This window comes from Maniola jurtina, chromosome 10, assembly GCF_905333055.1.
Source record: "Maniola jurtina chromosome 10, ilManJurt1.1, whole genome shotgun sequence".
NCBI lineage: Eukaryota > Metazoa > Arthropoda > Insecta > Lepidoptera > Nymphalidae > Maniola > Maniola jurtina.
Genome location: NC_060038.1, coordinates 10,142,825 through 10,156,003, shown reverse-complemented (window position 1 = coordinate 10,156,003; position 13,179 = coordinate 10,142,825). Strand labels below are relative to the sequence as shown.

Sequence of the window (13,179 nt, the reverse complement as noted above, 5' to 3'; positions counted from 1 at the left end):
TGTAAGGCGGTAACTAACCACGGCCGTAGGCTCCCATCATACCAGACCAGAGACAATTTAGAAATAATATAATTGCCCCAGTCGGGAATCGAACCTGGAACCTCCAGCTTATACCTAAGACAGGGCTCACCACTGCACCCGGGAGGTCGTCATCCAAGAAAGTTGTTGTCTGTCGCTATCGAATGACCTGACGTTCAGTTCATTAGCTCTGATATGAAGCGGTCAAGAGTAGCAGCTGATAACTAGGTCAGTGCAGTGGGGAACATACCTATTTTATGGTCAAGTTCATTAGAGTCATAAAGTGTGACGCAGAATTGATAGTGATATCAAGTTTTAGACGTAGCATTGATCTTTTAGCATAAATCATTTACGACATTGATTGCCTGAAAGGGATCGCTACATAGCGATAAGGGGTATTTATGTTATGTAGGTACATTGTGTAGTTTTCAATGTTTAATATTTTTATGTAGGGTAAATATTTTGACCTTATTGATTAATTAACCTATTAATAGTTTTAGTAAGAGGAATACCTAATAACAGTGGAACTTCAGCGGGTTATAGGCCTGCAGATACTCTGCTGATTTCAGTAAGTAGGTATAGGTAAGGTAGGTACATCAGTTTATTACTTAAATAACGATTATATATTATTTGTTATAATATGTCGTAGCAACCAACTTTAACTTTCGTATATTTAGTACTAGCTGATGCCTGCGACTTCGTTCGCGGGGATCTAGTTTTTTAAAAATCCCGTGGGAACTCTTTGATTTTCTGGGATAAAAAGTAGCCTATGTGCTAATCCAGAGTATAATCTATCTCCATTCTAAATTTCAGCCCAATCCGTCCAGCAGTTTTTGCGTGAAGGAGTAACAAACATACACACACACACACACACACACACACACACACACACACACACACACACACATACAAACTTTCGCCTTTATAATATTAGTGTGATAAACTACCTAAACGCTTACAGCGAGTTGGTTGAGTAATTGACTTGAGTATAAACTCTAAACCATAGTTTTACTTTCGCTTGAAGAGATTCAAAGATATTAAATTCGTTACAATGTAAGTAAATAGATGCAATAATAATATTTATCAAGCTAACAGTCTCAACGTAGAGATATGTCAAAAGTAGTAAAGTACATATATTATAACAGCTATAGTTACGTACGTACATAATAAATATATCAAAACAATTAAAACGATAGCACAACCGACGCGACGAAAGGTGAATACGCTGTATTCATAAACAAAAGTTGAATGGAATTAATAAAAATTAATATACTGCAGTCCTTATCAAATGTGTTGAAAACATTTGCTTCTGATAACACAAAAATAAAGACTAATATAAAAATACTTTGAGACAAAGGAGTTGTAAGCTTGAAAGTTAAAGATTTTGAACTACAGGTAGGTAAGTACCTACCTATTTAAGTACAGGAATTTTTAAGCGGATCCGTTTTTAATTCAGTATATTATGCCCTAAATATAAAATTGTATGAGTAAGTATCACGACTAACAAGTACCTACCTACTAAAGATACATGAGAGTATTCTGGACCAACTAAGAATACCGATTCGTTGAAGTAAAATATTTCGTTTTGTCTAAAAAATCTGTAAAAAACAGATTCATATCTAAAGACCTATGGAGAAGTATGTCCGTGTTTATTCACAATCTGTAATTTTGATAGACAGCCTTGCAAGGTCTCCTCTAGTTATTAACGAAATTGAAAAAAGTGTTGTTGTAACAACAGTTTAGTTCTGCGGGATCCGCCAAAAACCGTCATATAGAGATTCTGGGCCGCTATATGAACGTAAGGTTTAAAATAACTATGCCAGTAACCTGAACCAGATGCAACCTACAAAAATGAATAATGGAACATTTTAATTGACAGTGGTCAAACCACGCGGTAATTGGCAACTGGACACAGTCATCCTCTAATAAATAACTACACCCGACATCCACTTTTAAAGCGTAACCACTTCACAATCGTAATGAAGATGTTAACAATTTTCCACGAGGCGAGTATGATGTATCTACCGTGAAATTTTAGAAAATGGACCCCCGTTTCTTTGGTACACCCTGAGAGAGTTATTATAATAATATATTTACCAAACACGGTCCTATTATTACGTTTTCATGTACTCGTTTGCGCATAAATTAAAAAGATGCCAGTTTTTCTTTTGTCCCAACCCTTATTTGGTATTCATATTTGATATTTTGATAATACAATAGGACGCGTTTTGAAATGAAAACACAAAACGTGCTCGTAACTTACACGAAAAAAACCTGTTTTCAAGCAATGTGTGTAAAGATACAAATTGTGAAAGAGGCAGTCATTCATGCAATATTTTTGATCGGCCCGCGCGACAGCAAACTAATATGGACTTTTTCGCTCGAGGAATAAACTTTTTATTGTGATGAGCTCTCGCCTACCACTTCAATTATGGTCATATCGAATGAAATATGAGTTATGTGAGGGATATTAAAGGGCAAGGGGTTTTAAAACGTGAACTCTGTAAAATACACTGCAACGGGGCACCCTTTTTTAATTTGTCCCATCTATGAACCGTGGCGAATTGGGGTCTCGAAATAATCGTACCCTAGTTTTTGTCGATCGATCGATATTTTGCTTTTACCTTGCCTAGTCATACATTATTGTACAATTTGACCGAAATTTTCGTGTTTCTGATTGCTTCCGCAACGAATTTCGTGCGACCCACAAGTAGAAATGATTGAACCTATCGGGCATTCGCCGGCAGCGGCCCAGTCCAATTTAGTTTTTCGGATTAGATACGGCAAACATAATAACATAATTGCTCTAATAACAGAGTAACCTCGCCGTGCCTTACAATTCACTTTCCAATTTGGTTCATTTTTTTACCCCCAGTCTGTCTAAAACTATTATGATTTATTATCAAATTTTCGTGCAGGCAAATTATGGGCTCGGTTTTCGTCAGTGTGTGCGAATGGTGCTTTCTCTATCCACCTTTCGTTAAAAATTAACATCAGATAAGGACGCAAATATTTCTATTGTATTTCCTCGAAAGCCTCGCGGCGTTACATGGCTTAGACTTGTGGATGAAATGATTTACGAGGCTTTTTCTAATTAACTCGTAGGAACAATAATTAGTTGGATTAACATGTACCGTGATTCATATTTTTCAACGTCTCCGTCTATTCAAAGCGCATGCCTTGGTTTTTACATAATTTGATCCGGTAGTTTTGGAGAACAATGGTAGATAGATAATATTAGGTAGGTATGTTATGTACCAGTTTGCAGTTACTTGCAATATTAAGAATTTTCGAGATTAATAGCAGGTTGTATACCATAATTACCTACCAATTAATTTAGGTTGTACCCATAATTAGCCATTATTTAATTAAGTAGGTGCTTGCCTAGTTCTTAACAGGCAATTTTATTGTAAAGTAGGCTATATACATAAGTAGAGCTCTAATTTAAAAACTTTATACGTGTAAACACCAGATGAGGCCCGTGATAAAAAGTAGCATACTTAGGTAATTGTTCATCGTCGAGATGTAAGCGAACTCTACCAAAATCAATCAAAATTGATCAAACAGAATATGTACCGTGAAAAGGCTAGCAGGCAACAGTTACAAATACCTAAGTACAAGTTAGCCCTTGACTGTAATCTCACCTGGTGGTAAGTGAGAATGCAGTCTAAGATGGAAGCGGGCTAACCTGGAAGGGGTATGGCAGTTTCCTTTGGTTTCTAGGCGGCATCGTACTGCAACGCTAAGTCGCTTGGCAGTACAGCTTTGCCCGTAGTGTGGTAACTAGCCACGGCCAAAGCCTCCCACCAGACCAGACCAGAGAAATTACAAAATTCTAAACCCCTGCCAGGAATCGAACTCGGGACCTCCCACATAAATCCCAAACCCCTCCCAAATAGATAGAAACAACCGACAAAAAGCAAAATAATTATAGTTTTAAAAGTTAGACTTGAAAACACATTGCGGCGTGCTAAGCCAGAGTTTGCAGAAAGGTTTGAAATAGTGAGACCGACAAATGTTCATGACAGCCGGCTGCATTAAACATGAGAGCTGCTACCGATATTTACATATAAACTTTGTTTCACGTTACTCCGCTGACATGTTGCTAAAATTCATATTAGAAACCTTTTTACCGATAGGTATTTACATATTATCGTAGAATAACATAATATGTAATATGTATAATATAACTTGTAATAATATGTAATATGTATATGTTTATGTTATTGGATACATTACATTAATTTCAGTTGTATATGTGTATGTAAGTATATTAGGTGGATATATAAATCAGTTATTATTATCAGCAATAAATAGAAGGGGTATTTAACAAGCTCTACAAAGATACTACAGCCTTATCAATTAAGCCTAACATCAGTTAAATATAGTAAAATACCTTTCAATTTCACATTACATAGCACATCAATTAGGTACCTTCATAATATAATTATGATGAAGGAATATGTGTTCAAGTATTTTCCAGCTTCACAGATACCTACCAAAGTTTAGTGAAGTGGGATAGATCAAAGGTTATTTATAGGTTTTCTACGTTTAACAGCAAGTAAATAGGGCTGTTGTTGAGATACATACTTAATTCTGTACCTATTTACCTATATACTGTCAGACATTTTTTTTAAAGAAATAATATAAGGAAACTTTCATTGGTAGTTTTCCTATTTTATACCCGGGTTATTTTTTAAATGTAAAAAATATAATCTTTTAATATATATCATATCTGATGTTTTTTTTTTTCTAAAAGTCTCTAAGTATTTACTTTCTACCAGATTCAACAAAGTGTACCTAACCCAAGGATATAATACTGTTTTAATTACCTTCTGTATTAAGTACATATTATACGTACTTACAGGTTAATTTCAATGTTATAAATAGTAGTTATTATCAACCTAAGAATACATTGAGATAAAATTACACTCATTTTGCAGATATCCAACTTGGTGGAACGGAAAGACCTTTGACAAAGGTTTGTGACAATGAATCGCTAGGGTTGTTGTTCAGTAAATATTTACATACCTAATTTTAATTTATCACCGACGTATTTACAAACGAGGGGCATCCAATAGAACAAATGAAACTAACTCTAAGTAGTTATGTCATAGGCTCAAAAACTTTTGTTGATCAACTTAGATTAACAATTCAACTTTTTTTGATTTGATCGATAGGTGTAGTTTTATATGTTAGATATTTTTAAAAGTAGCTATACAGTTGTCAGCTATACTGGCAAAACTACCACCACCACGGTATTATTATTATCTAAGTATAGGTATACACTTATGGATTAAATTAAATGAAAGATAAATAACTTAATTACCTAAAAGTAAAAGTTTCTATTTTAGGATATTGACTCCGTAACTTCTGGCATGATGTGATTTTTTGAAGTATGAAAATGTTTAGGTATAAGTAAGTACCTAGTCATCATCGGGTATTAATACAAAAATATAGTAGGTAATATGATTTAAGAAAAGACTGCTCTATGATAAATAAGGATTTTTAATCTAAAGTCACTCCATGTACAATTCATTAAAATTAATAAAGAAAAAACTAAAATGTGTTTATAATTTTATATAATTCTACTTTTCATAAGATTTTCATGAAACTAAATACCTATGATCATTTTAAATATCTAAAAATAAGGATGAACCTTGTACAAAATTTATGTGCGTTTTAAACAAGTAAAATAAGACGTCGGCAACCCTACTACGATCGCGTCCAACACAGCCGTCCGGACACGTTTCAGGATCATGAATTATGGCGCGAGCCGATGTGACTTTTCAATTTGAAATCATCAACGTGGAATTAATTTCATTTTTGAACCCCATTATTTCTGTTATCTACAGCCGAAATCGCGCAATATGCGAGTTTCGTATTATTGCCGCTTCAACAAAAATATTTTGCGGTAAACGCTATGAAATACTGAAAACTGTTATTGATTTCGTCGGAACATTTTTAACTTGCATAGAGCTAAACTCTACTATGTAGATAGACATTTCGATTACGAGGTTGAATCTCATAACACCTACCATTGTGTTTTAGATGTGAAAAATGCATGTAGGTAGGAACGTACATCTCTTTCATCGAAAGGTCGACGGTTCAAACCTCGCCCGTTGCACTATTGTCGTACCTACTCCTAGCACAAGCCTGACGCTTAGTTGGAGAGGAAAGGGGAATATTAGTCATTTAACATGGCTAATATTCTTTTTTAAAAAAAAAAAAAAAACGTACATCTATTTTAAATAAAAATATATAATATGTTTACACCATTTGCAACATTCTTACTCATAGGTTCGGATTTTGTGAATTACTTTATTATGTAACTAAACAAAATGAGACAGTGCCGATAAAACTTGAGATTAGTGATCCAATAAAAAACTTTAAAACATAATTAGTCATGTTCGCGAGGAATATACTTTTTATAAATATCGCTACGAACTAAAGATACTACCTACACGTGAAATATAAACATATTTTATCAGTAGGATTAAAAATCTAACGAAATCGTGTTGGATTCGTCGTGTATTTCACAAATCTGTCACCGAACGAGCCCACATTATCGCTCGACACTATTCATAGTGTCTATCCGTTCGTAATAGTTTACCGGTGTTGACGAAGCTGGGCCGAAATAGATGTCTCACCAATAAATTTTATTCAAAATAACACTCCACGGTTTATTTCGAAGAAATGCGGCGAGTTTTTGTTCTGGTAATTTGAGGGTATCCAAAATTTTTTTTCGAGTCGCAGTCGACTAGACGCGGCCGTTGACCCGAAATTCTTTCGTAATTTAGTGCTGTCTATATTGTTTCCACTAAGCATAAAATCATCAGATCGCGAGAATTAATTACTATTGACGATATTTTCCTTGACGCAACTTGGTATTAGTTAGACGAGAGTTAAGAACTACTTAGGTATCGGAAAACCGTGAGTAGATTTTCCGAAAAACAACCCGCCCAAAACCAGATATTTCTAAGTAACTTTGGAGTTATAGGCTTCATTGCTACATGTACTTATACCTAGGCTTCTTATAAGTTATATTCCCTGTTTTTAGGGTTCCGTACCTCAAAAGGAAAAACGGAACTCTTATAGGATCACTTTGGTTTCTGTCAGTCTGTCCGTCCGTCATGTCTGTCAAGAAAACCTATTGGGTATTTTCTGTTGACCTAGAATCACGAAATTTGGTAGGTAGGTGGGTCTTATAGCACAAGTAAAGAAATAAATCTGACAACAGAGAATTTGTGGTTACATCACAAAAAAAAAGTAAAATTTGTTCACGAAAAAATTAATTTGCTAATTCACATAGGTAGGTAGGTAAGTATAGTTAGATGGCGCTGCTATCATTAAGTTGCTGTGTTGCACATAAAAATATTAAAATATCTTGTACGATGGTACGGAACCCTTCAGAAAAACTGGTCAAGTGCGAGTCCGACTCGCACTTGACCAGTTTTTCTAAAATGACAGCGCCAATAACCAATAACGTAGTTTCTTTTAAGTAGGTAGGTACAAAAACTCGAAAAGAATGTGAGGCCATTTAGAAATGTCTGAAAAGGTACGCTGGAATCCCTAAAGAGGAACCTTATAACAAAGCTAATATTAGACAATCATTTCCTGTCAAAAGGGAGGAGTCCCCCGCCACCCTGACGGATCGGGCGGAGGGGGTCGGAAATACCTCCTCGTCTCCCAGATTTCGCAGTCGCGGTGTTCGAGTGTGAATCTGAATTCTTATTTTTTGCTGTTACTGTGATGAATGGATTTTTAATATCCTCCTGCAGCTGTCTGGATACGTAGGTCGCTTGATGAATGCCATCTTGACGACGTGGATTTGCTCTCGATTCCTTGTGTTAGATCACCTTTTAACTTTATTTTTATTCAAAGAGGCGCCATCGAACAAATTAGTGTTGATGTGAAATGTCGGATAAATACAACTTTTTCCACTTGTTAAAACATGGACATTGAAAAATAAGTGTCTCCGCGATGTCGGATGTTACGTAGACAGGCAACAAGACACCAGCATCCAAAGACGTCTCAATACAGCGGCTTACGGTCGGCAAAAAACGTGCCGGCCGCTCTCACGGCACGACTCTATTACGACTCCGCCGCGAATAAATAAAACATGACGGGCCCTTCCACGTACATAATATGTATACAAGGCCTCGCATTAATCCCTAAACCTTTATTTCAATAAACGTAAAGACTGAAATCCGAATTTCTTAAGCTACGATGCCGCTGACTGTACGTCGTGTTACATCCGAGGTTGTTACTCGTTTCAGATTCTGATTTGATTCGCAATGTTTTTCGAGTTGTAACAATAATTATTATCTACAGATTTGAAATATTTATAAACTCCCGCAAAGGCATGGTGAAGTAAGTAGCTATGTCTACTTATTATTTGTTCAATTATACCGAGCGTTATAAAGTTTATAATATTTTCTATAATCGCTTCGTAGAGATTTATAAGCTTCTGACGTTTTTAATAAGAACTGCATCTGCAACAAAAACCTATTCACATCGACTCTAAAAAAATTACAGACCCTCAAGTTAACTACAGACTGTAAAACAAAATATTTAAACGAAAGTAACTAAAATCCCTCACAAAAATATATGTAAAATAAGTAAGTAGAGCTGTTTATTGTCGTTTTTCTAAAGGTGGACTCTAAATTGAAAGCAAATACTTCGCGATAGCATAATCGGATCGCGGATTCCGTATCGAGGTTTCGCAAAACGAATAGGTGGAATCGTCGTGGGTGTTCTTCAGAAATAAAAATTGCATACACGTACACAATAAAATTAGAAAGGCTCGAATGACATTAAACAAAAGGCGGCAGGTGTTTGTTTTAAAGACTCGTAGGTACCTACTGTGTGCTGTTAGATCATACCCGAAGACTTTGATTAAGCGCAGCTTTGATGTATCTGTGACTTTTAATCAATCAATCTTAATTAAATAATTAAATGAAGTACGCAATTAGTCTTAATCACTACGTCACTGGGTTGAATTAATTATTTTGTTCGTGCTACAAAATGTCAAACACAGATCCTAACTACTCATACACATCATGTAGTAAGTAGCTACCTTCTCGTAGGTATTACGATAGCTTCCAGTCACCACTTTTCATACGTTAGCGTATTTTCCTTAGTGGGGGTCTACATTATAAAGGAAACGTGCAAAATCACAAGTTTCTAGTCCTAGTGGTGTCACTCAGTTTGTGATTTTATTTAGGTACCTACATGTTACGGCTAAAATCCGAAATGCAGTTACATCCATATTTAACTAGGTGTAAGTGTAACCTGTTTGTTAACGACTAAGACTAGGTATACTTAGCAAGTTTCATTTTGAGTAAACAGCATTTACCTAACTGTTATTTAGCAAATTGTAGATTGGGCCCAGAGCGAAATCTGATTTTACGAACCCACGCAGTCATGTATTTCCTATCCCAAGATTGTTTTTGTAAAGCGCGAAGCCAAAAGCTCGCGAAAGGAGTCCTCAATAAAACAAGCCTACCAAGCCTAGCTGCCTAAAACTAGGTGCAGCAGCTATTCGGCTTTCAGGCATAAAATAATAATTACAGAGATAGAAGTAACAGCGTCCTAGTTGTAGATTGTAAAGTGGGCGAGACTCTTCTTGAAACTGGACCGCGCATGATTTCGTAGAAACCAAACGTATAGTGCTTTGGTGTCTGACATTTCGCTCTTCACTGTGTGTGGCGATGCATAGACTCCCTAAAGGTGCTTACAGATTTACTCGATTTTGACAACCAACACCATCAAGCAAAATCGAGTAAATGTGTAAACAATAGAAAATCGATATCGTATTTTTTTGACCCCATAGGATTTTGGTCGATTGATAAATTAACAAAATGATGTCTGTCGCGTGATTTTAATCTTGATATTTTTATATCGGTAACGCTCGATAAAATCGAGCAAATCTGTGAAAAGGGCAGATGTTATTGATCGTAAAACACAAAGCATATAAATCATCAAGAACAACAAAATAGAATATATTTTATTCAAATAAACTTTTACAAGTGCTTTGAATCGTCAAAATAATTTACCACTGGTTCGGAATGCCGTTCCTACCGAGAAGAACCAGCAAGAAAATCGGCAGTTGCTCTTTTCATTTTCAAACTTAGAGCGAGCGAGTCAAATCTATTCTTGATAGTCAAAAATCCAGCAAATCTGTAGGGACCTTAATAGCACAAACGCCCGTGCAAACCACAATAAAAACATGTGACGAAGCGGTACATTAACGCGCCCGCCATACTTGGCACCGCGCTAACTCCGCCCGCTGGCAACCACTCGCAAGATATCAATAGAGATGGACGTCATATCGATATGAGATTTACGTTACGTGTACCAATTGATTTGACAGCAGTAGAATAGTAAATGCTTCTGAAGAATACAACTTTTAAATTAGTACCTGAGGACGTGTCCACACCACTTATTATTGGAATATGTTCGTAACCGGGCAAAGGGATGGGAGATCTTTATTCGACTTCCCATGATTTGCCAGATTGGTGGCTGCAGTAGTGCCCTCTTTTTTTTTCTTTTTTTTCGTGGGGAAATCCTCATGGATAGGTACCTACCACCGCGCCCGGGGAGGCATGGAGATTATGTTGGACTCCTACCTACTAACAACCTTACGAAGTTCTATATCACCCCTGATGACGGCGTACAAGGGACCGACAACACCTCGTTACTCCGCCAGCGGATGTCCGCCGCAGCAGACCCGCCACTGGGCCACTACGTGCCCCCAAACACCGTAAGAGGCATGCCGGAACCACAGCCCGCCAACCAACCCGAGGACCCCACTGTGAACGACGGACCACCCCGTGTCCAACATACACAGGTCCTCTCGAGGGCTAGAGTTCGCGGGGGGGGCAATACCCTTTCCACGTTCCCCATCCTCAACATCTCCCTCGCGGCTGCTGTAACCCGCAACACTCAGGCACACGGGGAGGTTACCTGGCCGGTACCCCCTGCAACAGTGCCCTATCCCGTAATAGGCCCATGCCGGATGAGACTAGGACTCTGTTGCAGCTGTACAAGAAAGTTTTGAGAAAATGTCTACTGTAGGCTTACGGAGTAAAGAAGGCTTCAAAATAAGTTTACTATTAAATAAATGTTTCAAACCGTTGAGTAATGTATTTTTCTTCATTTCCAGGTGCAATAAAGTCAAAACACTTAGATATACTCATACGACTACTAAGGCGGTCGTTCAAAATGTAAATTTTTATAAGCATATGGTGAAATTATTGAGCTTTCAAAAGATAACTCGTTGACTTAAACTCATTAAGATATAGATAATGAAAATAATATAGGTAGGTTGCTCCGTTACAATGCAAATGTTATCATAACATAAAATGTTCTTAATAAATTAATCTTTATCAGAGTAATTATTTTAAGTATAACAAATTTCATTGATAAGTATTTTGTTTAAGTGACAGAAAACAGAAAGTGTTGTAACTTGTAAGGCAAACAAATTGGAATGGCCAGTAGTAAAAGAAAGAGCCAGCTGTCGGTTCATTTACAATACAGCCTTAAGCATGTATGTATAAATAAGTGAACTCAATATTTATTTAAAGCTTTAAGGCTATATAATAACAATAAATTGAAGCCATGTTATTAAATATTAAAACATGAATACTAAAAAAAATTAACTTATTTGCTGATTGATGGCTTCATGTTTTTTATGGTCATTTTTTTATTATTTTGAACACAAAGAAGGCACATCACTAAACTAAATAAAATATGACGCAATGTATTGAACCTACGTAGTTTCAGCTGGAATCAACAACTAGGTAAGTATGTGTAAAAATTGTATTTTTTTGTAATTTTGAATGATAAAAATATTTTTAAATTAATCATCACCAATTCATCGTTAATATTTTTTTCTGAACAAGATGATATCCGGTGACTTCATCTGCGTGGATTGGGTTTTTAAAAATCCCGTGGGAAATCTTTGTTTTTCCGTTTAAAAAAATAGCCTCTATCCAGGTCCTTAATGAATAATCACCATAATAGGTATACTTATTCATATATCTAAGCACCGTTGCTCCGTTGCGGCGTGATTAAAGATAAACCAACAACAAAAATAGTTATAATATTAGTAGATTTATCTAATATCACTTTCCGAGGATGTATATTATTGTTAGGTACATTTTAATATTATCGATGTTTTTTTATGTTTTTAAGAAGGGTCTCTCCGTCACTCGCTCTATACAAACGTAGCTCGTAGTTCGTCTCTCATTGGAATAATAACCAATTAGGATTGGTTGGTACTCAATGGAATTTGTAGAAACGTTCCGGGAACTAATATCTATGCCTGTGGTTTTCCAGAGTTCCGTCAAAATATTTGGTTTCAAAGTTACGCGGTCTTAAAAATTCACATACAAATGTTTGAGCCCCTGTAATTTTAAAACTACATATTTTTAGAAAAATCTAAAACACCACAGGCACAGATATTAGTTTTTAGAATAGGTATGTCTGCAAAATTTCATGGACTTTGGTTGCTTAATATTCAAATGAAATTGGGACTACGATTGTATGGAGTAAGTGACGGAGAGAGACCTGTTAAAATTTTATTTCTTCGGATATCGGAAGACAGATGGTAACAGCGGCAGAGAATGTGTACTACAATGGCTGCTTGTATACGCACCTATGTCTGGCACGTACGCCACACGGCTGTTATTTTACTTCAATCCACTTGGCACTCAATAACTTCTGTGCCACCGAAAGTGGCGGAATTATTTGTAGCCACCCAACGTTACAATTAATTGAACTATACGTAAATCACATTGCTAGAGAGTTGGTCATAGCTTTGGTAAGCATAATATGATTAGCTCATCGTTGAGATTGATCGGTAATAATTTCAAAGCTTGTGAACAGAGTAATAAAAATGGCAAGGTATATCGATGGTAAGGTGGCAAGGTATATTGATGGCAATGTGGCAAGGTACATATAGGTGGTAAGGTTAATTTATCATAAATAATTTTTCGTTTTTTTTTTAAAGTAAGTAAAAGCTTTCGTTAGTTAAAGCTTTGTTATTTGAGTAGGTAGCTAATTACAAAAACCATTCGCCAGGTGTTAAATCTTTGAAATTCTGGTGTTGGGAAGCCAGTGACTTAGAAGCTTATAGATATAGAATATAGATAAGTG

General features: G+C 36.1%; 1 protein-coding gene across 4 annotated transcripts in view; it reads right to left on the bottom strand.

Moving 5' to 3' along the window:
* Nucleotides 1–13,179, bottom strand: part of LOC123868648 (homeotic protein antennapedia) — a 283,074-nt gene that overhangs the window by 72,449 nt on the left and 197,446 nt on the right. The gene's annotated exons all lie outside the window — the stretch shown is intronic.